This window comes from Phytophthora infestans, genomic scaffold (genome assembly GCF_000142945.1).
Source record: "Phytophthora infestans T30-4 supercont1.1 genomic scaffold, whole genome shotgun sequence".
In the NCBI taxonomy this organism is placed as follows: domain Eukaryota; phylum Oomycota; class Peronosporomycetes; order Peronosporales; family Peronosporaceae; genus Phytophthora; species Phytophthora infestans.
In genome coordinates this window covers 328124-354130 of record NW_003303758.1, presented here as the reverse complement: position 1 = coordinate 354130, position 26007 = coordinate 328124, and the positions used below count along the sequence as shown (strand labels likewise).

Sequence of the window (26007 nt, the reverse complement as noted above, 5' to 3'; positions counted from 1 at the left end):
TGTCACTACGTTTTTTTTTGCTTACAAAAAGTAAGTTAGACGGCGCCACCTAAATCGAGAACAAATTCGCTCTCAGTTCATTTCCTTCAAACAGAGGAAATGCGACGTCAAAGCGAGTAGCAACCGGATGGCTCGAGGCGGGGATTGAAGCAAGCCTGGTGGCGAAAGAAGCATGCGAGCATGGCCGTAAGTGTAGGAGCACGATGATATGTGAAAGGGGTATGTGCAGCACATGTGGCATGTCCGTGAATACGTGAATTGCGTGCGATTCGAGCGGGTTGCGGATTAAGCGTGTTGTGTCTGAGCTAGGTGCTCTTATGGTGTAATGGTTAGCACTCTGGACTTTGAATCCAGCGATCCGGGTTCAAATCCCGGTAGGACCTCGTTTTGCACCGCTTCTACCGGCCCTACAACGCCCCAGCTGTTGCTGCGTTGCGCACCTGCCACACGCTACAGCCGCGTCACGTTGTGTTTCCGTGGTGTGTTATATCGTGTCCCGGCGATCCGCTGCCGATTTAAGTGGTAGCTGCTGCTCTGGCAGAGCTCACCAAGCCTAACTGCCGACTTCGCTGACTGCACTACCAATTCTCCAAGACAGCCAGAGGGTTCATCGCAGCCTTCAGCGAGAACAATTGATCCCGTGGGTATCCATAACACGAAGAAATGCGACGTCAAAGCGAGTAGCAACCGGATGGCTCGAGGCGGGGATTGAAGCAAGCCTGGTGGCGAAAGAAGCATGCGAGCATGGCCGTAAGTGTAGGAGCACGATGATATGTGAAAGGGGTATGTGCAGCACATGTGGCATGTCCGTGAATACGTGAATTGCGTGCGATTCGAGCGGGTTCCGGATTGGGCGTGTTGTGTCTGAACTAGGTGCTCTAATGGTGTAATGGTTAGCACTCTGGACTTTGAATCCAGCGATCCGGGTTCAAATCCCGGTAGGACCTCGTTTTGCACCGCTTCTACCGGCCCTACAACGCCCCAGCTGTTGCTGCGTTGCGCACCTGCCACACGCTACAGCCGCGTCACGTTGTGTTGCCGTGGTGTGTTATATCGTGTCCCGGCGATCCGCTGCCGATTTAAGTGGTAGCTGCTGCTCTGGCAGAGCTCACCAAGCCTAACTGCCGACTTCGCTGACTGCACTACCAATTCTCCAAGACAGCCAGAGGGTTCATCGCAGCCTTCAGCGAGAACAATTGATCCCGTGGGTATCCATAACACGAAGAAATGCGACGTCAAAGCGAGTAGCAACCGGATGGCTCGAGGCGGGGATTGAAGCAAGCCTGGTGGAAAAAGAAGCATGCGAGCATGGCCGTAAGTGTAGGAGCACGACGATATGTGAAAGGGGTATGTGCAGCACATGTGCCATGTTCGTGAATACGTGAATTGCGTGCGATTCGAGCGGGTTGCGGATTGGGCGTGTTGTGTCTGAGCTAGGTGCTCTTATGGTGTAATGGTTAGCACCCTGGACTTTGAATCCAGCGATCCGGGTTCAAATCCCGGTAGGACCTCGTTTTGCACCGCTTCTACCGGCCCTACAACGGCTCAGTTGTTGCTGCGTTGCGCACCTGCCACACGCTACAGTCGCGTCACGTTGTGTTGCGGTGGTGTGTTATATCGTGTCCTGGCGATCCGCTGCCGATTTAAGTGGTAGCTGCTGCTCTGGCAGAGCTCACCAAGCCTAACTGCCGACTTCGCTGACTGCACTACCAATTCTCCAAGACAGCCAGAGGGCTCATCGCAGCCTTCCGCGAGAACAATTGATCCCGTGGGTATCCAAAACACGAAGAAATGCGACGTCAAAGCGAGTAGCAACCGGATGGCTCGAGGCGGGGATTGAAGCAAGCCGGGTGGCGAAAGAAGCATGCGAGCATGGCCGTAAGTGTAGGAGCACGATGATATGTGAAAGGGGTATGTGCAGCACATGGGGCATGTCCGTAAATACGTGAATTGCGTGCGATTCGAGCGGGTTGCGGATTGGGCGTGTTGTGTCTGAGCTAGGTGCTCTTATGGTGTAATGGTTAGCACTCTGGACTTTGAATCCAGCGATCCGGGTTCAAATCCCGGTAGGAGCTTGATTTTGTGCGGCGTTGCAAGCATAGTATGTAGCGATGGCGCCAGCTGTCGTGTGGGGCTTTAGAAAAGCGTTTGAAATTTTGTTTGAGGATTGGCGAGTTAGTGCTGGTCTTATGGTGTAATGGTTAGCACTCTGGATTCTGAATCCAACGATCCAGATTCAAATCCCGGTAGGAGGTCGTTTCGCGCCGCTTCTACCGGCCCTACCACGCTCCACTTGTTGCTGCGTTGCGAACCTGCCCACACGCTAGAGCCGCGTCACGTTGTGTTGCCATGGTGTGTTGTATCGTGTCCCGGCGATCCGCTGCCGATTTAAGTGGTAGCTGCTGCTCTGGCAGAGCTCACCAAGCCTAACTGCCGATTTCGCTAACTGCACTACTAACTCTCCAGGACAGCCAGAGAGCTCATCGTAGCCTTCCGCGAGAGCAATAGATCCCGTGGGTATCCCAAAACACGAAGAAATGCGACGTCAAAGCGAGTAGCAAACCGGATGGTTCGAGGCGGGGGATTGAAAGCAAAGCCTGGTGGCGGAAAGAAAGCATGCGAGCATGGCCGTAAGTGTAGGAGCACGACGATATGTGAAAAGGGGTATGTGCAGCACATGTGGGCATGTCCAGTGAAATACGTGAATTGCTTGCGAATTCGAGCGGGGTTGCGGATTGGGCGTGTTGTGTCTGAGCTAGGTGCTCTTATGGTGTAATGGTTAGCCCTCTGGACCTTTGAATCCAGCGATCCGGGTTCAAATCCCGGTAGGAGCGTTGAATTTTGTGCGGCGTTGCAAGCATAGTAATGTAGCGAATGGCGCCAGCTGTCGTGTGGGGCTTTGAGGAAAGCGTTTGAAATTTTGTTTGCGGGATTGGTGAGTTAGTGCTGGGTCTTATGGGTGTAATGGTTAGCACTCTGGACTCTGAATCCAGCCGATCCGGGGTTCAAATCCCGGTAGGACCTCGTTTTTGCACCGCTTTCTACCGGGCCCTACAAACGCCCCAGTTGTTGCTGCGTTGCGCAACCTGCCACAACGCTACAGCCGCGTCACGTTGTGTTGCCGTGGTGTGTTAATATCGTAGTCCCGGGCGATCCGCCTGCCGGAATTTAAGTGGTAGCTGCTGCCTCTGGCAGAGCTCACCAAGGCTTAACCGCCGACTTTCGCTGACTGCACTACCAATTCTACAAGACAGCCAGATGGGTTCATCGCAGCCTTCAGCGAGAACAATTGATCCCGTGGGTATCCAAAACACGAAGAAATGCGACGTCAAAGCGAGTAGCACCCGGATGGCTCGAGGCGGGGATTGAAGCAAGCCTGGTGGCGAAAGAAGCATGCGAGCATGGTCGTAAGTGTAGGAGCACGACGATATGTGAAAGTGATATGTGCAGCACATGTGGCATGTCCATGAATACGTGAATTGCGTGCGATTCGAGCGGGTTGCGGATTGGGCGTGTTGTGTCTGAACTAGGTGCTCTTATGGTGTAATGGTTAGCACTCTGGACTTTGAATCCAGCGATCCGGGTTCAAATCCCGGCAGGAGCTTGATTTTGTGCGGCGTTGCAAGCATAGTATGTAGCGATGGCGCCAGCTGTCGTGTGGGGCTTTAAGAAAGCGTTTGAAATTTTGTTTGCGGATTGGTGAGTTAGTGCTGGTCTTATGGTGTAATGGTTAGCACTCTGGACTCTGAATCCAGCGATCCGGGTTCAAATCCCGGTAGGACCTCGTTTTGCACCGCTTCTACCGGCCCTACAACGCCCCAGTTGTTGCTGCGTTGCGCACCTGCCACACGCTACAGCCGCGTCACGTTGTGTTGCCGTGGTGTGTTATATCGTGTCCCGGCGATCCGCTGCCGATTTAAGTGGTAGCTGCTGCTCTGGCAGAGCTCACCAAGCCTAACTGCCGACTTCGCTGACTGCACTACCAATTCTCCAAGACAGCCAGAGGGCTCATCGCAGCCTTCCGCGAGAACAATAGATCCCGTGGGTATCCATAACACGAAGGAAAATGCGACGTCAAAGCGAGTAGCACCGGGATGGCTCGAGGCGAGGATTGAAGCAAGCCTGGTGGCGAAAGAAGCATGCGAGCATGCCCGTAAGTGTAGGAAGCACGACGATATGTGAAAGGGGTATGTGCAGCACATGTGGCATGTCCGTGAATACGTGAATTGCGTGCGATTCGAGCGGGTTGCGGATTGGGCGTGTTGTGTCTGAGCTAGGTGCTCTTATGGTGTAATGGTTAGCACTCTGGACTCTGAATCCAGCGATCCGGGTTCAAATCCCGGTAGGACCTCGTTTTGCACCGCTTCTACCGGCTCTACAACGCCCCAGCTGTTTGCTGCGTTGCGCACCTGCCACACGCTACAGCCGCGTCACGTTGTGTTGCCGTGGTGTGTTATATCGTGTCCCGGCGATCCGCTGCCGATTTAAGTGGTAGCTGCTGCTCTGGCAGAGCTCACCAAGCCTAACTGCCGACTTCGCTGACTGCACTACCAATTCTCCAAGACAGCCAGAGGGTTCATCGCAGCCTTCCGCGAGAACAATTGATCCCGTAGGTATCCATAACACGAAGAAATGCGACGTCAAAGCGAGTAGCAACCGGATGGCTCGAGGCGGGGATTGAAGCAAGCCTGGTGGCGAAAGAAGCATGCGAGCATGGCCGTAAGTGTAGGAGCACGATGATATGTGAAAGGGGTATGTGCAGCACATGGGGCATGTCCGTAAATACGTGAATTGCGTGCGATTCGAGCGGGTTGCGGATTGGACGTGGTGTGTCTGAGCTAGGTGCTCTTATGGTGTAATGGTTAGCACTCTGGACTTTGAATCCAGCGATCCGGGTTCAAATCCCGGTAGGAGCTTGATTTTGTGCGGCGTTGCAAGCATAGTATGTAGCGATGGCGCCAGCTGTCGTGTGGGGCTTTTAGGAAAGCGTTTGAAATTTCGTTGCGGATTGGCGAGTTAGTGCTGGTCTTATGGTGTAATGGTTAGCACTCTGGACTCTGAATCCAGCGATCCGGGTTCAAATTCCGGTAGGACCTCGTTTTGCGCCGCTCCTACCGGCCCCACAACGCCCCAGCTGTTGCTGCGTTGCGCACCTGCCACACGCTACAGCCGCGTCACGTTGTGTTGCCATGGTGTGCTGTATCGTGTCCCGGCGATCCGCTGCCGATTTAAGTGGTAGCTGCTGCTCTGGCAGAGCTCACCAAGCCTAACTGCCGATTTCACTAACTGCACTACTAACTCTCCAGGACAGCCAGGGGGTTCATCGCAGCCTTCCGCGAGAACAATAGATCCCGTGGGTATCCATAACACGAGGAAATGCGACGTCAAAGCGAGTAGCAACCGGATGGCTCGAGGCGGGGATTGAAGCAAGCCTGGTGGCGAAAGAAGCATGCGAGCATGGCCGTAAGTGTAGGAGCACGACGATATGTGAAAGGGGTATGTGCAGCACATGTGGCATGTCCGTGAATACGTGAATTGCGTGCGATTCGAGCGGGTTGCGGATTGGGCGTGTTGTGTCTGAGCTAGGTGCTCTTATGGTGTAATGGTTAGCACTCTGGACTTTGAATCCAGCGATCCGGGTTCAAATCCCGGTAGGAGCTTGATTTTGTGCGGCGTTGCAAGCATAGTATGTAGCGATGGCGCCAGCTGTCGTGTGGGGCTTTAGGAAAGCGTTTGAAATTTTGTTTGCGGATTGGCGAGTTAGTGCTGGTCTTATGGTGTAATGGTTAGCACTCTGGACTCTGAATCCAGCGATCCGGGTTCAAATCCCGGTAGGACCTCGTTTTGCACCGCTTCTACCGGCCCTACAACGCCCCAGCTGTTGCTGCGTTGCGCACCTGCCACACGCTACAGCCGCGTCACGTTGTGTTGCCGTGGTGTGTTATATCGTGTCCCGGCGATCCGCTGCCGATTTAAGTGGTAGCTGCTGCTCTGGCAGAGCTCACCAAGCCTAACTGCCGATTTCGCTAACTGCACTACTAACTCTCCAGGACAGCCAGAGAGCTCATCGCAGCCTTCAGCGAGAACAATTGATCCCGTGGGTATCCAAAACACGAAGAAATGCGACGTCAAAGCGAGTAGCAACCGGATGGCTCGAGGCGGGGATTGAAGCAAGCCTGGTGGCGAAAGAAGCATGCGAGCATGGCCGTAAGTGTAGGAGCACGATGATATGTGAAAGGGGTATGTGCAGCACATGTGGCATGTCCGTGAATACGTGAATTGCGTGCGATTCGAGCGGGTTGCGGATTGGGCGTGTTGTGGCTGAACTAGGTGCTCTAATGGTGTAATGGTTAGCACTCTGGACTCTGAATCCAGCGATCCGGGTTCAAATCCCGGTAGGACCTCGTTTTGCACCGCTTCTACCGGCCCTACAACGCCCCAGCTGTTGCTGCGTTGCGCACCTGCCACACGCTACAGCCGCGTCACGTTGTGTTGCCGTGGTGTGTTATATCGTGTCCCGGCGATCCGCTGCCGATTTAAGTGGTAGCTGCTGCTCTGGCAGAGCTCACCAAGCCTAACTGCCGACTTCGCTGACTGCACTACCAATTCTCCAAGACAGCCAGAGCCATTATCGCAGCCTTCCGCGAGAACAATAGATCCCGTGGGTATCCATAACACGAAGAAATGCGACGTCAAAGCGAGTAGCAACCGGATGGCTCGAGGCGGGGATTGAAGCAAGCCTGGTGGCGAAAGAAGCATGCGAGCATGGCCGTAGGTGTAGGAGCACGATGATATGTGAAAGTGGTATCCATAACACGAAGAAATGCGACGTCAAAGCGAGTAGCAACCGGATGGCTCGAGGCGGGGATTGAAGCAACCCTGGTGGCGAAAGAAGCATGCGAGCATGGCCGTAAGTGTAGGAGCACGATGATATGTGAAAGGGGTATGTGCAGCACATGTGGCATGTCCGTGAATACGTGAATTGCGTGCGATTCGAGCGGGTTGCGGATTGGGCGTGTTGTGGCTGAACTAGGTGCTCTAATGGTGTAATGGTTAGCACTCTGGACTTTGAATCCAGCGATCCGGGTTCAAATCCCGGTAGGACCTCGTTTTGCACCGCTTCTACCGGCCCTACAACGCCCCAGTTGTTGCTGCGTTGCGCACCTGCCACACGCTACAGCCGCGTCACGTTGTGTTGCCGTGGTGTGTTATATCGTGTCCCGGCGATCCGCTGCCGATTTAAGTGGTAGCTGCTGCTCTGGCAGAGCTCACCAAGCCTAACTGCCGACTTCGCTGACTGCACTACCAATTCTCCAAGACAGCCAGAGAGCTCATCGCAGCTTTCCGCGAGAAACAATAGATCCCGTGGGTACCCAAAACACGAAGAAATGCGACGTCAAAGCGAGTAGCAACCGGATGGCTCGAGGCGGGGATTGAAGCAAGCCTGGTGGCGAAAGAAGCATGCGAGCATGGCCGTAAGTGTAGGAGCACGACGATATGTGAAAGGGGTATGTGCAGCACATGTGGCATGTCCATGAATACGTGAATTGCGTGCGATTCGAGCGGGTTGCGGATTGGGCGTGGTGTGTCTGAGCTAGGTGCTCTTATGGTGTAATGGTTAGCACTCTGGACTTTGAATCCAGCGATCCGGGTTCAAATCCCGGTAGGAGCTTGATTTTGTGCGGCGTTGCAAGCATAGTATGTAGCGATGGCGCCAGCTGTCGTGTGGGGCTTTAGAAAAGCGTTTGAAATTTTGTTTGCGGATTGGCGAGTTAGTGCTGGTCTTATGGTGTAATGGTTAGCACTCTGGACTCTGAATCCAGCGATCCGGGTTCAAATCCCGGTAGGACCTCGTTTTGCGCCGCTTCTACCGGCCCTACAACGCCCCAGTTGTTGCTGCGTTGCGCATCTGCCACACGCTACAGCCGCGTCACGTTGTGTTGCCATGGTGTGTTGTATCGTGTCCCGGCGATCCGCTGCCGATTTAAGTGGTAGCTGCTGCTCTGGCAGAGCTCACCAAGCCTAACTGCCGATTTCGCTAACTGCACTACTAACTCTCCAGGACAGCCAGAGAGCTCATCGCAGCCTTCCGCGAGAACAATAGATCCCGTGGGTACCCAAAACACGAAGAAATGCGACGTCAAAGCGAGTAGCAACCGGATGGTTCGAGGCGGGGATTGAAGCAAGCCGGGTGGCGAAAGAAGCATGCGAGCATGGCCGTAAGTGTAGGAGCACGATGATATGTGAAAGGGGTATGTGCAGCACATATGGCATGTCCGTGAATACGTGAATTGCGTGCGATTCGAGCGGGTTGCGGATTGGGCGTGGTGTGTCTGAGCTAGGTGCTCTTATGGTGTAATGGTTAGCACTCTGGACTTTGAATCCAGCGATCCGGGTTCAAATCCCGGTAGGAGCTTGATTTTGTGCGGCGTTGCAAGCATAGTATGTAGCGATGGCGCCAGCTGTCGTGTGGGGCTTTAGAAAAGCGTTTGAAATTTTGTTTGCGGATTGGCGAGTTAGTGCTGGTCTTATGGTGTAATGGTTAGCACTCTGGACTCTGAATCCAGCGATCCGGGTTCAAATCCCGGTAGGACCTCGTTTTGCGCCGCTTCTACCGGCCCTACAACGCCCCAGTTGTTGCTGCGTTGCGCACCTGCCACACGCTACAGCCGCGTCACGTTGTGTTGCCATGGTGTGTTGTATCGTGTCCCGGCGATCCGCTGCCGATTTAAGTGGTAGCTGCTGCTCTGGCAGAGCTCACCAAGCCTAACTGCCGATTTCGCAGACCACACTCTTAATTCTCCGGGACAGCCAGAGAGCTCATCGCAGCCTTCCGCGAGAGCAATAGATCCCGTGGGTACCCAAAACACGAAGAAATGCGACGTCAAAGCGAGTAGCAACCGGATGGTTCGAGGCGGGGATTGAAGCAAGCCGGGTGGCTAAAGAAGCATGCGAGCATGGCCGTAAGTGTAGGAGCACGATGATATGTGAAAGGGGTATGTGCAGCACATATGGCATGTCCGTGAATACGTGAATTGCGTGCGATTTCGAGCGGGTTGTCGGAATGGGGCGTGGTGTGTTCTGAGCTAAGTGCTTCTCTATGTGTGTAATGTGTTAGCACTCTGGGACTTTGAATTCCAGCGATCCGGGTTCAAATCTCGGTAGGAGCTTGATTTTGTGCGGCGTTGCAGGCATAGAATGTAGCGATGGCGCCAGCTGTCGTGTGGGGCTTTAGGAAAGCGTTTGAAATTTTGTTTGCGGATTGGCGAGATAGTGCTGGTCTTATGGTGTAATGGTTAGCACTCTGGACTCTGAATCTCAGCGATCCGGGTTCAAATCTCGGTAGGACCTCGTTTGCGTCGCTTTCTACCGGCCCTACAACGCCCCAGTTGCTGCTGCGTTGCGCATCTGCCACACGCTACAGCCGCGTCACGTTGAGGTTGCCTTGGTGTGTTGTATCGTGTCCCGGCGATCCGCTGCCGATTTAAGTGGTAGCTGCTGCTCTGGCAGAGCTCACCAAGCCTAACTGCCGATTTCGCTAACTGCACTACTAACTCTCCAGGACAGCCAGAGAGCTCATCGCAGCCTTCCGCGAGAACAATAGATCCCGTGGGTACCCAAAACACGAAGAAATGCGACGTCAAAGCGAGTAGCAACCGGATGGTTCGAGGCGGGGATTGAAGCAAGCCGGGTGGCGAAAGAAGCATGCGAGCATGGCCGTAAGGGTAGGAGCACGATGATATGTGAAAGGGGTATGTGCAGCACATATGGCATGTCCGTAAATACGTGAATTGCGTGCGATTCGAGCGGGTTGCGGATTGGGCGTGGTGTGTCTGAGCTAGGTGCTCTTATGGTGTAATGGTTAGCACTCTGGACTTTGAATCCAGCGATCCGGGTTCAAATCCCGGTAGGAGCTTGATTTTGTGCGGCGTTGCAAGCATAGTATGTAGCGATGGCGCCAGCTGTCGTGTGGGGCTTTAGGAAAGCGTTTGAAATTTTGTTTGCGGATTGGCGAGTTAGTGTTGGTCTTATGGTGTAATGGTTAGCACTCTGGACTCTGAATCCAGCGATCCGGGTTCAAATCCCGGTAGGACCTCGTTTTGCGCCGCTTCTACCGGCCCTACAACGCCCCAGTTGCTGCTGCGTTGCGCACCTGCCACACGCTACAGCCGCGTCACGTTGTGTTGCCATGGTGTGTTGTATCGTGTCCCGGCGATCCGCTGCCGATTTAAGTGGTAGCTGCTGCTCTGGCAGAGCTCACCAAGCCTAACTGCCGATTTCACTAACTGCACTACTAACTCTCCAGGACAGCCAGAGAGCTCATCGCAGCCTTCCGCAAGAACAATAGATCCTGTGGATATCCAAATCACGAAGAAATGCGACGTCAAAGCGAGTAGCAACCGGATGGTTCGAGGCGGGGATTGAAGCAAGCCGGGTGGCGAAAGAAGCATGCGAGCATGGCCGTAAGTGTAGGAGCACGATGATATGTGAAAGGGGTATGTGCAGCACATATGGCATGTCCGTGAATACGTGAATTGCGTGCGATTCGAGCGGGTTGCGGATTGGGCATGGTGTGTCTGAGCTAGGTGCTCTTATGGTGTAATGGTTAGCACTCTGGACTTTGAATCCAGCGATCCGGGTTCAAATACCGGTAGGAGCTTGATTTTGTGCGGCGTTGCAAGCATAGTATGTAGCGATGGCGCCAGCTGTCGTGTGGGGCTTTAGGAAAGCGTTTGAAATTTTGTTTGCGGATTGGTGAGTTAGTGCTGGTCTTATGGTGTAATGGTTAGCACTCTGGACTCTGAATCCAGCGATCCGGGTTCAAATCCCGGTAGGACCTCGTTTTGCACCGCTTCTACCGGCCCTACAACGCCCCAGTTGTTGCTGCGTTGCGCACCTGCCACACGCTACAGCCGCGTCACGTTGTGTTGCCGTGGTGTGTTATATCGTGTCCCGGCGATCCGCTGCCGATTTAAGTGGTAGCTGCTGCTCTGGCAGAGCTCACCATGCTTAACTGCCGACTTCGCTGACTGCACTACCAATTCTCCAAGACAGCCAGAGGGCTCATCGCAGCCTTCCGCGAGAACAATAGATCCCGTGGGTGTCCATAACGCGAAGAAATGCGACGTCAAAGCGAGTAGCAACCGGATGGCTCGAGGCGGGGATTGAAGCAAGCCTGGTGGCGAAAGAAGCATGCGAGCATGGCCGTAAGTGTAGGAGCACGACGATATGTGAAAGGGGTATGTGCAGCACATGTGGCATGTCCGTAAATACGTGAATTGCGTGCGATTCGAGCGGGTTGCGGATTGGGCGTGTTGTGTCTGAGCTAGGTGCTCTTATGGTGTAATGGTTAGCACCCTGGACTTTGAATCCAGCGATCCGGGTTCAAATCCCGGTAGGACCTCGTTTTGCACCGCTTCTACCGGCCCTACAACGGCTCAGTTGTTGCTGCGTTGCGCACCTGCCACACGCTACAGCCGCGTCACGTTGTGTTGCCGTGGTGTGTTATATCGTGTCCCGGCGATCCGCTGCCGATTTAAGTGGTAGCTGCTGCTCTGGCGGAGCTCACCAAGCCTAACTGCCGATTTCGCTAACTGCACTACCAATTCTCTAAGACAGCCAGAGGGTTCATCGCAGCCTTCCGCGAGAACAATAGATCCCGTGGGTATCCATAACACGAAGAAATGCGACGTCAAAGCGAGTAGCAACCGGATGGCTCGAGGCGGGGATTGAAGCAAGCCTGGTGGCGATAGAAGCATGCGAGCATGGCCGTAGGTGTAGGAGCACGATGATATGTGAAAGTGGTATCCATAACACGAAGAAATGCGACGTCAAAGCGAGTAGCAACCGGATGGCTCGAGGCGGGGATTGAAGCAAGCCTGGTGGCGAAAGAAGCATGCGAGCATGGCCGTAAGTGTAGGAGCACGATGATATGTGGAAGGGGTACGTGCAGCACATGTGGCATGTCCGTGAATACGTGAATTGGGTGCCATTCGAGCAGGTTGCGGATTTGGCGTGGTGTGTCTGGGCTAGGTGCTCTTATGGTGTAATGGTTAGCACTCTGGACTTTGAATCCAGCGATCCGGGTTCAAATCCCGGTAGGACCTCGTTTTGCACCGCTTCTACCGGCCCTACAACGCCCCAGTTGTTGCTGCGTTGCGCACCTGCCACACGCTACAGCCGCGTCACGTTGTGTTGCCGTGGTGTGTTTTATCGTGTCCCGGCGATCCGCTGCCGATTTAAGTGGTAGCTGCTGCTCTGGCAGAGCTCACCAAGCCTAACTGCCGACTTCGCTGACTGCACTACCAATTCTCCAAGACAGCCAGAGGGCTCATCGCAGCCTTCCGCGAGAACAATAGATCCCGTGGGTATCCAAAACACGAAGAAATGCGACGTCAAAGCGAGTAGCAACCGGATGGCTCGAGGCGGGGATTGAAGCAAGCCTGGTGGCGAAAGAAGCATGCGAGCATGGCCGTAAGTGTAGGAGCACGACGATATGTGAAAGGGGTATGTGCAGCACATGTGGCATGTCCATGAATACGTGAATTGCGTGCGATTCGAGCGGGTTGCGGATTGGGCGTGTTGTGTCTGAGCTAGGTGCTCTTATGGTGTAATGGTTAGCACTCTGGACTTTGAATCCAGCGATCCGGGTTCAAATCCCGGTAGGAGCTTGATTTTGTGCGGCGTTGCAAGCATAGTATGTAGCGATGGCGCCAGCTGTCGTGTGGGGCTTTAGGAAAGCGTTTGAAATTTTGTTTGCGGATTGGTGAGTTAGTGCTGGTCTTATGGTGTAATGGTTAGCACTCTGGACTCTGAATCCAGCGATCCGGGTTCAAATCCCGATAGGACCTCGTTTTGCACCGCTCCTACCGGCCCCACAACGTCCCAGTTGTTGCTGCGTTGCGCACCTGCCACACGCTACAGCCGCGTCACGCTGTGTTGCCGTGGTGTGTTGTATCGTGTCCTGGCGATCCGCTGCCGATTTAAGTAGTAGTTGCTGCTCTGGCAGAGCTCACCAAGCCTAACTGCCGACTTCGCTGACCGCACTACCAATTCTCCAGGACAGCCAGAGAGCTCATTGCAGCCTTCCGCGAGAACAATAGATCTCGTGGATATCCAAAATACGAAGAAATGCGACGTCAAAGCGAGTAGCAACCGGATGGCTCGAAGCCGGGGATCTGAAGCACGCCGGGTGGCAGAATAAGCATGCCGGGCCATGGCCGTGAAGTTGTAGGAGCCCGATGATCTGTGAAAAGGGGTACGTGGCAAGCACATGGGGGCATGTCCGTGAATATGTGAATTGCGTGCGATTCGAGCGGGTTGCGGATTGGGCGTGGTGTGTCTGGGCTAGGTGCTCTTATGGTGTAATGGTTAGCACTCTGGACTCTGAATCCAGCGATCCGGGCTCAAATCCCGGTAGGAGCTTGATTTTGTGCGGCGTTGCAAGCATAGAATGTAGCGATGGCGCCAGCTGTCGTGTGGGGCTTTATGAAAGCGTTTGAAATTTTGTTTGCGGATTGGTGAGCTAGTGCTGGTCTTATGGTGTAATGGTTAGCACTCTGGACTCTGAATCCAGCGATCCGGGTTCAAATCCCGGTAGGAGCTTGATTTTGTGCGGCGTTGCAAGCATAGTATGTAGCGATGGCGCCAGCTGTCGTGTGGGGCTTTAGGAAAGCGTTTGAAATTTTGTTTGCGGATTGGTGAGTTAGTGCTGTAATGGTTAGCACTCTGGACTCTGAATCCAGCGATCCGGGTTCAAATCCCGGTAGGACCTCGTTTTGCACCGCTTCTACCGGCCCTACAACGCCCCAGTTGTTGCTGCGTTGCGCACCTGCCACACGCTACAGCCGCGTCACGTTGTGTTGCCGTGGTGTGTGATATCGTGTCCCGGCGATCCGCTGCCGATTTAAGTGGTAGCTGCTGCTCTGGCAGAGCTCACCAAGCCTAACTGCCGACTTCGCTGACTGCACTACCAATTCTCCAAGACAGCCAGAGGGCTCATCGCAGCCTTCCGCGAGAACAATAGATCCCGTGGGTACCCAAAACACGAAGAAATGCGACGTCAAAGCGAGTAGCAACCGGATGGTTCGAGGCGGGGATTGAAGCAAGCCGGGTGGCTAAAGAAGCATGCGAGCATGGCCGTAAGTGTAGGAGCACGATGATATGTGAAAGGGGTATGTGCAGCACATGGGGCATGTCCGTAAATACGTGAATTGCGTGCGATTCGAGCGGGTTGCGGATTGAACGTGGTGTGTCTGAGCTAGGTGCTCTTACGGTGTAATGGTTAGCACTCTGGACTTTGAATCCAGCGATCCGGGTTCAAATCCCGGTAGGAGCTTGATTTTGTGCGGCGTTGCAAGCATAGTATGTAGCGATGGCGCCAGCTGTCGTGTGGGGCTTTAGGAAAGCGTTTGCAATTTTGTTTGCGGATTGGCGAGTTAGTGCTGGTCTTATGGTGTAATGGTTAGCACTCTGGACTCTGAATCCAGCGATCCGGGTTCAAATCCCGGTAGGACCTCGTTTCGCGCCGCTCCTACCGGCCCCACAACGCCCCGGTTGTTGCTGCGTTGCGCATCTGCCACACGCTACAGCCGCGTCACGTTGTGTTGCCATGGTGTGCTGTATCGTGTCCCGGCGATCCGCTGCCGATTTAAGTGGTAGCTGCTGCTCTGGCAGAGCTCACCAAGCCTAACTGCCGATTTCGCTAACTGCACTACTAACTCTCCAGGACAGCCAGAGAGCTCATCGCAGCCTTCCGCGAGAACAATAGATCCCGTGGGTACCCAAAACACGAAGAAATGCGACGTCAAAGCGAGTAGCAACCGGATGGTTCGAGGCGGGGATTGAAGCAAGCCGGGTGGCGAAAGAAGCATGCGAGCATGGCCGTAAGTGTAGGAGCACGATGATATGTGAAAGGGGTATGTGCAGCACATATGGCATGTCCGTGAATACGTGAATTGCGTGCGATTCGAGAGGTTTGCGGATTGGGCGTGGTGTGTCTGAGCTAGGTGCTCTTATGGTGTAATGGCTAGCACTCTGGACTCTGAATCCAGCGATCCGGGTTCAAATCCCGGTAGGACCTCGTTTTGCGCCGCTTCTACCGGCCCTACAACGCCCCAGTTGTTGCTGCGTTGCGCACCTGCCACACGCTACAGCCGCGTCACGTCGTGTTGCCATGGTGTGTTGTATCGTGTCCCGGCGATCCGCTGCCGATTTAAGTGGTAGCTGCTGCTCTGGCAGAGCTCACCAAGCCTAACTGCCGATTTCGCTAACTGCACTACTAACTCTCCAGGACAGCCAGAGGGTTCATCGCAGCCTTCAGCGAGAACAATTGATCCCGTGGGTATCCAAAACACGAAGAAATGCGACGTCAAAGCGAGTAGCAACCGGATGGTTCGAGGCGGGGATTGAAGCAAGCCGGGTGGCGAAAGAAGCATGCGAGCATGGCCGTAAGTGTAGGAGCACGATGATATGTGAAAGGGGTATGTGCAGCACATATGGCATGTCCGTGAATACGTGAATTGCGTGCGATTCGAGCGGGTTGCGGATTGGGCGTGGTGTGTCTGAGCTAGGTGCTCTTATGGTGTAATGGTTAGCACTCTGGACTTTGAATCCAGCGATCCGGGTTCAAAACCGGTAGGAGCTTGATTTTGTGCGGCGTTGCAAGCATAGTATGTAGCGATGGCGCCAGCTGTCGTGTGGGGCTTTAGGAAAGCGTTTGCAATTTTGTTTGCGGATTGGCGAGTTAGTGCTGGTCTTATGGTGTAATGGTTAGCACTCTGGACTCTGAATCCAGCGATCCGGGTTCAAATCCCGGTAGGACCTCGTTTTGCGCCGCTCCTACCGGCCCCACAACGCCCCAGTTGTTGCTGCGTTGCGCACCTGCCACACGCTACAGCCGCGTCACGTTGTGTTGCCATGGTGTGCTGTATCGTGTCCCGGCGATCCGCTGCCGATTTAAGTGGTAGCTGCTGCTCTGGCAGAGCTCACCAAGCCTAACTGCCGATTTCGCTAACTGCACTACTAACTCTCCAGGACAGCCAGAGAGCTCATCGCAGCCTTCCGCGAGAGCAATAGATCCCGTGGGTACCCAAAACACGAAGAAATGCGACGTCAAAGCGAGTAGCAACCGGATGGTTCGAGGCGGGGATTGAAGCAAGCCGGGTGGCGAAAGAAGCATGCGGGCATGGCCGTAAGTGTAGGAGCACGATGATATGTGAAAGGGATACGTGCAGCACATGAGGCATGTCCGTGAATACGTGAATTGCGTGCGATTCGAGCGGGTTCCGGATTGGGCGTGGTGTGTCTGGGCTAGGTGCTCTTATGGTGTAATGGCTAGCACTCTGGACTTTGAATCCAGCGATCCGGGTTCAAATCACGGTAGGAGCTTGATTTTGTGCGGCGCTGCAAGCATAGTATGTAGCGATGGCGCCAGCTGTCGTGTGGGGCTTTAGGAAAGCGTTTGAAATTTTGTTTGCGGACTGGCGAGTTAGTGCTGGTCTTATGGTGTAATGGTTAGCACTCTGGACTCTGAATCCAGCGATCCGGGTTCAAATCCCGGTGGGACCTCGTTTTGCACCGCTCCAACCGGCCCCACAACGCCCCAGTTGTTGCTGCGTTGCGCACCTGCCACACGCTACAGCCGCGTCACGTTGTGTTGCCGTGGTGTGTTGTATCGTGTCCCGGCGATCCGCTGCCGATTTAAGTGGTAGCTGCTGCTCTGGCAGAGCTCACCAAGCCTAACTGCCGATTTCGCTGACTGCACTACTAACTCTCCGGGACAGCCAGAGAGCTCATCGCAGCCTTCCGCGAGAACAATAGATCCCGTGGGTACCTAAAACACGAAGAAATGCGACGTCAAAGCGAGTAGCAACCCGATGGTTCGAGGCGGGGATTGAAGCAAGCCGGGTGGCGAAAGAAGCATGCGAGCATGGCCGTAAGTGTAGGAGCACGATGATATGTGAAAGGGGTATGTGCAGCACATGTGGCATGTCCGTGAATATGTGAATTGCGTGCGATTCGAGAGGGTTGCGGATTGGGCGTGGTGTGTCTGAGCTAGGTGCTCTTATGGTGTAATGGCTAGCACTCTGGACTTTGAATCTAGCGATCCGGGTTCAAATCCCGGTAGGAGCTTGATTTTGTGCGGCGTTGCAAGCATAGTATGTAGCGATGGCGCCAGCTGTCGTGTGGGGCTTTAGGAAAGCGTTTGCAATTTTGTTTGCGGATTGGCGAGTTAGTGCTGGTCTTATGGTGTAATAATTAGCACTCTGGACTCTGAATCCAGCGATCCGGGTTCAAATCCCGGTAGGACCTCGTTTTGCACCGCTCCTACCGGCCCCACAACGCCCCAGTTGTTGCTGCGTTGCGCACCTGCCACACGCTACAGCCACGTCACGTTGTGTTGCCGTGGTGTGTTGTATCGTGTCCCGGCGATCCGCTGCCGATTTAAGTGGTAGCTGCTGCTCTGGCAGAGCTCACCAAGCCTAACTGCCGATTTCGCAGACCGCACTCTTAATTCTCCAGGACGGCCAGAGAGCTCATTGCAGCCTTCCGCAAGAACCATAGATCCTGTGGATATCTCAAACACGAAGAAATGCGACGTCAAAGCGAGTAGCAACCGGATGGTTCGAGGCGGGAATTGATGCAAGCCGGGCGGCGAAAGAAGCATGCGGGCATGGCCGTAAGTGTAGGGGCACAATGATATGCGAGAGGAATACGTGCAGCACATGAGGCATGTCCGTAAATACGGGAATTGCGTGCGGTTCGAGCGGGTTGCGGATTGGGCGTGGTGTGTCTGAGCTAGGTGCTCTTATGGTGTAATGGTTAGCACTCTGGACTTTGAATCCAGCGATCCGGGTTCAAATCCCGGTAGGAGCTTGATTTTGTGCGGCGTTGCAAGCATAATATGTAGCGATGGCGCCAGCTGTCGTGTGGGGCTTTAGGAAAGCGTTTGGAATTTTGTTTGCGGATTGGCGAGTTAGTGCTGGTCTTATGGTGTAATGGTTAGCACTCTGGACTCTGAATCCAGCGATCCGGGTTCAAATCCCGGTAGGACCTCGTTTTGCGCCGCTTCTACCGGCCCTACAACGCCCCAGTTGTTGCTGCGTTGCGCACCTGCCACACGCTACAGCCGCGTCACGTTGTGTTGCCATGGTGTGTTGTATCGTGTCCCGGCGATCCGCTGCCGATTTAAGTGGTAGCTGCTGCTCTGGCAGAGCTCACCAAGCCTAACTGCCGATTTCGCTAACTGCACTACTAACTCTCCAGGACAGCCAGAGAGCTCATCGCAGCCTTCCGCGAGAGCAATAGACCCCGTGGGTACCCAAAACACGAAGAAATGCGACGTCAAAGCGAGTAGCAACCGGATGGTTCGAGGCGGGGATTGAAGCAAGCCGGGTGGCGAAAGAAGCATGCGAGCATGGCCGTAAGTGTAGGAGCACGATGATATGTGAAAGGGGTATGTGCAGCACATATGGCATGTCCGTAAATACGTGAATTGCGTGCGATTCGAGCGGGTTGCGGATTGGGCGTGGTGTGTCTGAGCTAGGTGCTCTTATGGTGTAATGGTTAGCACTCTGGACTTTGAATCCAGCGATCCGGGTTCAAATCCCGGTAGGAGCTTGATTTTGTGCGGCGTTGCAAGCATAGTATGTAGCGATGGCGCCAGCTGTCGTGTGGGGCTTTAGGAAAGCGTTTGAAATTTTGTTTGCGGATTGGCGAGTTAGTGCTGGTCTTATGGTGTAATGGTTAGCACTCTGGACTCTGAATCCAGCGATCCGGGTTCAAATCCCGGTAGGACCTCGTTTTGCGCCGCTTCTACCGGCCCTACAACGCCCCAGTTGTTGCTGCGTTGCGCACCTGCCACACGCTACAGCCGCGTCGCGTTGTGTTGCCGTGGTGTGTTATATCGTGTCCCGGCGATCCGCTGCCGATTTAAGTGGTAGCTGCTGCTCTGGCAGAGCTCACCATGCTTAACTGCCGACTTCGCTGACTGCACTACCAATTCTCCAAGACAGCCAGAGGGTTCATCGCAGCCTTCCGCGAGAACAATTGATCCCGTGGGTATCCAAAACACGAAGAAATGCGACGTCAAAGCGAGTAGCAACCGGATGGCTCGAGGCGGGGATTGAAGCAAGCCTGGTGGCGAAAGAAGCATGCGAGCATGGCCGTAAGTGTAGGAGCACGACGATATGTGAAAGGGGTATGTGCAGCACATGTGGCATGTCCGTGAATACGTGAATTGCGTGCGATTCCGAGCGGGGTTGCGGAATTAGGCGTGTTGTGTCCTGAGCTAGGTGCTCTTTATGGTGTAATGGTTAGCACTCTGGACTTTGAATCCAGCGATCCGGGGTCAAATCCCGGTAGGAGCTTGATTTTGTTGCGGCGTTGCAAGCATAGTATGTAGCGATGGCGCCCAGCTGTCGTGTGGGGCTTTAGGAAAGCGTTTGAAATTTTGTCTGCGGATTGGTGAGTTAGTGCTGGTCTTATGGTGTAATGGTTAGCACTCTGGACTCTGAATCCAGCGATCCAGGTTCAAATTCCGGTAGGACCTCGTTTTGCACCGCTTCTACCGGCCCTACAACGCCCCAGTTGTTGCTGCGTTGCGCACCTGCCACACGCTACAGCCGCGTCACGTTGTGTTGCCGTGGTGTGTTGTATCGTGTCCCGGCGATCCGCTGCCGATTTAAGTGGTAGCTGCTGCTCTGGCAGAGCTCACCAAGCCTAACTGCCGATTTCGCTAACTGCACTACTAACTCTCCAGGACAGCCAGAGAGCTCATCGCAGCCTTCCGCGAGAGCAATAGATTCCGTGGGTACCCAAAACACGAAGAAATGCGACGTCAAAGCGAGTAGCAACCGGATGGCTCGAGGCGGGGATTGAAGCAAGCCTGGTGGCGAAAGAAGCATGCGAGCATGGCCGTAAGTGTAGGAGCACGACGATATGTGAAAGGGGTATGTGCAGCACATGTGGCATGTCCATGAATACGTGAATTGCGTGCGATTCGAGCGGGTTGCGGATTGGGCGTGTTGTGTCTGAGCTAGGTGCTCTTATGGTGTAATGGTTAGCACTCTGGACTTTGAATCCAGCGATCCGGGTTCAAATCCCGGTAGGAGCTTGATTTTGTGCGGCGTTGCAAGCATAGTATGTAGCGATGGCGCCAGCTGTCGTGTGGGGCTTTAGGAAAGCGTTTGAAATTTTGTTTGCGGATTGGTGAGTTAGTGCTGGTCTTATGGTGTAATGGTTAGCACTCTGGACTCTGAATCCAGCGATCCGGGTTCAAATCCCGGTAGGACCTCGTTTTGCACCGCTTCTACCGGCCCTACAACGCCCCAGTTGTTGCTGCGTTGCGCACCTGCCACACGCTACAGCCGCGTCACGTTGTGTTGCCGTGGTGTGTTATATCGTGTCCCGGCGATCCGCTGCCGATTTAAGTGGTAGCTGCTGCTCTGGCAGAGCTCACCAAGCCTAACTGCCGACTTCGCTGACTGCACTACCAATTCTCCAAGACAGCCAGAGGGCTCATCGCAGCCTTCCGCGAGAACAATAGATCCCGTGGGTATCCAAAACACGAAGAAATGCGACGTCAAAGCGAGTAGCAACCGGATGGTTCGAGGCGGGGATTGAAGCAAGCCGGGTGGCGAAAGAAGCATGCGAGCATGGCCGTAAGTGTAGGAGCACGATGATATGTGAAAGGGGTATGTGCAGCACATGGGGCATGTCCGTAAATACGTGAATTGCGTGCGATTCGAGCGGGTTGCGGATTGGGCGTGTTGTGTCTGGGCTAGGTGCTCTTATGGTGTAATGGTTAGCACTCTGGACTTTGAATCCAGCGATCCGGGTTCAAATCCCGGTAGGAGCTTGGTTTTGTGCGGCGTTGCAGACATAGAATGTAGCGATGGCGCCAGCTGTCGTGTGGGGCTTTAGGAAAGCGTTTGAAATTTTGTTTGCGGGTTGGTGAGTTAGTGCTGGTCTATGTGTAATGGTTAGCACTCTGGACTCTGAATCCAGCGATCCGGGTTCAAATCCCGGTAGGACCTCGTTTTGCACCGCTTCTACCGGCCCTACAACGCCCCAGTTGTTGCTGCGTTGCGCACCTGCCACACCGCTACAGCGCGTCACGCTGTGTGCCGTGGTGTGTTGTATCGTGTCCCGGCGATCCGCTGCCGATTTAAAGTAGTAGTTTGCTGCTCTGGCAGAGCTCACCAAAGCCTAGCTGCCGACTTCGCTGACCGCACTACCAATCCTCCAAAAACAGCCAGAGAGCTCATTGCAGCCTTCCGCGAGAACAATAGACCCCGTGGATATCCAAAATACGAAGAAATGCGACGTCAAAGCGAGTAGCAACCGGATGGTTTCGAGGCGGGGACTGAAGCACGCCGGGTGGCGAATGAAGCATGCGGGCATGGCCGTAAGTGTAGGAGCACGATGATATGTGAAAGGGGTACGTGCAGCACATGGGGCATGTCCGTGAATACGTGAATTGCGTGCGATTCGAGCGGGTTCCGGATTGGGCGTGGTGTGTCTGGGCTAGGTGCTCTTATGGTGTATTGGTTAGCACTCTGGACTTTGAACCCAGCGATCCGGGTTCAAATCCCGGTAGGAGCTTGATTTTGTGCGGCGTTGCAAGCATAGTATGTAGCGATGGCGCCAGCTGTCGTGTGGGGCTTTAGGAAAGCGTTTGAAATTTTGTTTGCGGATTGGCGAGTTAGTGCTGGTCTTATGGTGTAATGGTTAGCACTCTGGACTCTGAATCCAGCGATCCGGGTTCAAATCCCGGTAGGACCTCGTTTTGCGCCGCTTCTACCGGCCCTACAACGCCCCAGTTGTTGCTGCGTTGCGCACCTGCCACACGCTACAGCCACGTCACGTTGTGTTGCCGTGGTGTGTTGTATCGTGTCCCGGCGATCCGCTGCCGATTTAAGTGGTAGCTGCTGCTCTGGCAGAGCTCACCAAGCCTAACTGCCGATTTCGCTGACCCGCACTACCAATTCTCCAGGACAGCCAGAGAGCTCATTGCAGCCTTCCGCGAGAACAATAGATCTCGTGGATATCCAAAACACGAAGAAATGCGACGTCAAAGCGAGTAGCAACCGGATGGTTCGAGGCGGGGATTGAAGCACGCCGGGTGGCGAAAGAAGCATGCGGGCATGGCCGTAAGTGTAGGAGCACAATGATATGTGAAAGGGGTACGTGCAGCACATGGGGCATGTCCGTGAATACGTGAATTGCGTGCGATTCGAGCGGGTTCCGGATTGGGCGTGGTGTGTCTGGGCTAGGTGCTCTTATGGTGTAATGGCTAGCACTCTGGACTTTGAATCCAGCGATCCGGGTTCAAATCCCGGTAGGAGCTTGATTTTGTGCGGCGTTGCAAGCATAGTATGTAGCGATGGCGCCAGCTGTCGTGTGGGGCTTTAGGAAAGCGTTTGAAATTTTGTTTGCGGATTGGCGAGTTAGTGCTGGTCTTATGGTGTAATGGTTAGCACTCTGGACTCTGAATCCAGCGATCCGAGTTCAAATCCCGGTAGGACCTCGTTTTGCACACCTCCTACCGGCCCCACAACGTCCCAGTTGTTGCTGCGTTGCGCACCTGCCACACGCTACAGCCGCGTCACGCTGTGTTGCCGTGGTGTGTTGTATCGTGTCCCGGCGATCCGCTGCCGATTTAAGTAGTAGTTGCTGCTCTGGCAGAGCTCACCAAGCCTAACTGCCGACTTCGCTGACCGCACTACCAATTCTCCAGGACGGCCAGAGAGCTCATTGCAGCCTTCCGCAAGAACAATAGATCTCGTGGATATCCAAAACACGAAGAAATGCGACGTCAAAGCGAGTAGCAACCGGATGGCTCGAGGCGGGGATTGAAGCACGCCGGGTGGCAAAAGAAGCATGCGGGCATGGCCGTAAGTGTAGGAGCACGATGATATGTGAAAGGGGTACGTGCAGCACATGGGGCATGTCCGTGAATACGTGAATTGGGTGCGATTCGAGCGGGTTGCGGATTGGGCGTGGTGTGTCTGGGCTAGGTGCTCTTATGGTGTAATGGTTAGCACTCTGGACTTTGAATCCAGCGATCCGGGTTCAAATCCCGGTAGGACCTCGTTTTGCACACCTCCTACCGGCCCCACAACGTCCCAGTTGTTGCTGCGTTGCGCACCTGCCACACGCTACAGCCGCGTCACGCTGTGTTGCCGTGGTGTGTTGTATCGTGTCCCGGCGATCCGCTGCCGATTTAAGTAGTAGTTGCTGCTCTGGCAGAGCTCACCAAGCCTAGCTGCCGACTTCGCTGACCGCACTACCAATCCTCCAAGACAGCCAGAGAGCTCATTGCAGCCTTCCGCGAGAACAATAGACCCCGTGGATATCCAAAATACGAAGAAATGCGACGTCAAAGCGAGTAGCAACCGGATGGTTTCGAGGCGGGGATTGAAGCACGCCGGGTGGCGAATGAAGCATGCGGGCATGGCCGTAAGTGTAGGAGCACAATGATATGTGAAAGGGGTACGTGCAGCACATGGGGCATGTCCGTGAATACGTGAATTGCGTGCGATTCGAGCGGGTTCCGGATTGGGCGTGGTGTGTCTGGGCTAGGTGCTCTTATGGTGTAATGGTTAGCACTCTGGACTTTGAATCCAGCGATCCGGGTTCAAATCCCGGTAGGAGCTTGATTTTGTGCGGCGTTGCAAGCATAGTATGTAGCGATGGCGCCAGCTGTCGTGTGGGGCTTTAGGAAAGCGTTTGAAATTTTGTTTGCGGATTGGCAAGATAGTGCTGGTCTTATGGTGTAATGGTTAGCACTCTGGACTCTGAATCCAGCGATCCGAGTTCAAATCCCGGTAGGACCTCGTTTTGCACACCTCATACCGGCCCCACAACGTCCCAGTTGTTGCTGCGTTGCGCACCTGCCACACGCTACAGCCGCGTCACGCTGTGTTGCCGTGGTGTGTTGTATCGTGTCCCGGCGATCCGCTGCCGATTTAAGTGGTAGCTGCTGCTTTGGCAGAGCTCACCAAGCCTAGCTGCCGACTTCGCAGACTGCACTACCAATCCTCCAAGACAGCCAGAGAGCTCATTGCAGCCTTCCGCAAGAAAAATAGATCCTGTGGATATCCAAATCACGAAGAAATGCGACGTCAAAGCGAGTAGCAACCGGATGGTTCGAGGCGGGGATTGAAGCAAGCCGGGTGGCGAAAGAAGCATGCGGCATGGCCGTAAGTGTAGGAGCACAATGATATGTGAAAGGGGGTATGTGCAGCACATGGGGCATGTCCGTGAATACGTGAATTGCGTGCGATTCGAGCGGGTTCCGGATTGGGCGTGGTGTGTCTGAGCTAGGTGCTCTTATGGTGTAATGGCTAGCACTCTGGACTTTGAATCCAGCGATCCGGGTTCAAATCCCGGTAGGAGCTTGATTTTGTGCGGCGTTGCAAGCATAGTATGTAGCGATGGCGCCAGCTGTCGTGTGGGGCTTTAGGAAAGCGTTTGAAATTTTGTTTGCGGATTGGCGAGTTAGTGCTGGTCTTATGGTGTAATGGTTAGCACTCTGGACTCTGAATCCAGCGATCCGGGTTCAAATCCCGGTAGGACCTCGTTTTGCGCCGCTTCTACCGGCCCTACAACGCCCCAGTTGTTGCTGCGTTGCGCACCTGCCACACGCTACCGCCACGTCACGTTGTGTTGCCGTGGTGTGTTGTATCGTGTCCCGGCGATCCGCTGCCGATTTAAGTGGTAGCTGCTGCTTTGGCAGAGCTCACCAAGCCTAACTGCCGACTTCGCAGACTGCACTACCAATCCTCCAAGACAGCCAGAGAGCTCATTGCAGCCTTCCGCAAGAACAATAGATCCTGTGGATATCCAAATCACGAAGAAATGCGACGTCAAAGCGAGAGAGCAACCGGATGGTTCGAGGCGGGGATTGAAGCAAGCCTGGTGGCGAAAGAAGCACGCGAGCATGGCCGTAAGTGTAGGAGCACGACGATATGTGAAAGGGGTATGTGCAGCACATGTGCCATGTCCGTAAATACGTGAATTGAGTGCGATTCGAGCGGGTTGCGGATTGGGCGTGTTGTGTCTGAGCTAGGTGCTCTTATGGTGTAATGGTTAGCACTCTGGACTTTGAATCCAGCGATCCGGGTTCAAATCCCGGTAGGAGCTTGATTTTGTGCGGCGTTGCAAGCATAGTATGTAGCGATGGCGCCAGCTGTCGTGTGGGGCTTTAGGAAAGCGTTTGAAATTTTGTTTGCGGATTGGTGAGTTAGTGCTGGTCTTATGGTGTAATGGTTAGCACTCTGGACTCTGAATCCAGCGATCCGGGTTCAAATCCCGGTAGGACCTCGTTTTGCACCGCTTCTACCGGCCCTACAACGCCCCAGTTGTTGCTGCGTTGCGCACCTGCCACACGCTACAGCCGCGTCACGCTGTGTTGCCGTGGTGTGTTGTATCGTGTCCCGGCGATCCGCTGCCGATTTAAGTAGTAGTTGCTGCTCTGGCAGAGCTCACCAAGCCTAGCTGCCGACTTCGCTGACCGCACTACCAATCCTCCAAAACAGCCAGAGAGCTCATTGCAGCCTTCCGCGAGAACAATAGACCCCGTGGATATCCAAAATACGAAGAAATGCGACGTCAAAGCGAGTAGCAACCGGATGGTTTCGAGGCGGGGACTGAAGCACGCCGGGTGGCGAATGAAGCATGCGGGCATGGCCGTAAGTGTAGGAGCACGATGATATGTGAAAGGGGTACGTGCAGCACATGGGGCATGTCCGTGAATACGTGAATTGCGTGCGATTCGAGCGGGTTCCGGATTGGGCGTGGTGTGTCTGAGCTAGGTGCTCTTATGGTGTATTGGTTAGCACTCTGGACTTTGAACCCAGCGATCCCGGGTTCAAATCCCGGTAGGAGCTTGATTTTGTGCGGCGTTGCAAGCATAGTATGTAGCGATGGCGCCAGCTGTCGTGTGGGGCTTTAGGAAAGCGTTTGAAATTTTGTTTGCGCATTGGCGAGTTAGTGCTGGTC

General features: G+C 54.3%; 2 pseudogenes across 2 annotated transcripts; both read left to right on the top strand.

Moving 5' to 3' along the window:
* Positions 1–2183: 2183 nt before the first annotated feature.
* On the top strand, positions 2184–2257 carry PITG_25067 (annotated as a pseudogene). The gene has a single exon. The product of its transcript is annotated as a tRNA-OTHER (tRNA).
* Positions 2258–13702: 11445 nt separating this feature from the next.
* Positions 13703–13774, top strand: PITG_25040 (annotated as a pseudogene). The gene has a single exon. The product of its transcript is annotated as a tRNA-OTHER (tRNA).
* Positions 13775–26007: the final 12233 nt, after the last annotated feature.